A 1082-nucleotide genomic window follows, 5' to 3' on the forward strand; every position below is an offset into this window, starting at 1 on the left:
TTGTTACCCAACGTCATAAAACAATATGTGTACTGACTGTTTAATGAGAAACTATTTGTTCTGTAAACCTTCATCTAAAGTACAATAAAAATAAATACATATTAAAAAAAACTATGCAAAACCTTTTCTTTGGGGGCATTCCCAACTTTCAGTGGGGAGTGCTTCTCTGGTTTGCAAATCATGATAAGAATAAACTTTAATCATTTTCTTAAAATTAAACTCAATCTTCTATTAATTTTGACAGAAACTTGGTGTCAGAAATGGGATTCGAAGGCATCTTTCTTCTGGCCCTGGATTGTTCAGCAGAAAACAGGGGACTAGTGCCCACAGAGCATTTTTCTGCTCAACTGGTTCTTTCCAGACTCTGGGGTTGCTGGTAAGTCCTCTTGATTTCTGAGCTTCATGCCTTTGTGTTGATGCTCTTTGAAACTGATTGAAGTTATAAGGGAGACTGAGTCTGTAGGAAGCTGGCAAGGATAAGGGAGACTGGGTCTCTAGGAAGCCAGCAAGGTACAAAGTGAAACTAGGTTTCACTTGGTTGATTTGGAGGACTCTCAGAGCTTTTCTGCTGTAGGCATTTTAGCTCTGAAAGCCATAGCATTCAATCAAAGGAGAAATGGGGATCCTTAAAATCTAAAAATGTTGGGCTTGTAACTCTCCACCCCCTTTCTGGGATGCGAGTTGGGTATATGAGCAAGAACTATAGGCCACAAAATTGCTTGTTTATAGAAAAATGGACTAATTATACTAAAGATCATTTGTATTTTCAGTGGCCAAAAGTAGGAGTTTTCTCTTTGGAAAAAACAGTTTCTTTAAGAGGAAAAATGTAAACTTTACCAATAATTAATCAAAACTAATGGAATGCATACTTTGATTGGTATGCTAAAACTCAAAAAAGGCAAAATGAGAGTAATATTGCATCTCTCAAAGACTCCTCACAGAAAGCTCATGAGAAACTTAAAATGCTGGAAAAGGGGAAATCTCTTTCTGAATCTTTGGCTGATTATGCTCCCTCACTGCCTTCAGCTGCTTCTATTTACACTTCACTATCTAGTTGCTCTGATATTCATAAAAACTCTAAA

Source organism: Trichechus manatus, unplaced genomic scaffold (assembly GCF_000243295.1).
Source record: "Trichechus manatus latirostris isolate Lorelei unplaced genomic scaffold, TriManLat1.0 scaffold00161, whole genome shotgun sequence".
Taxonomy (NCBI): domain Eukaryota; kingdom Metazoa; phylum Chordata; class Mammalia; order Sirenia; family Trichechidae; genus Trichechus; species Trichechus manatus.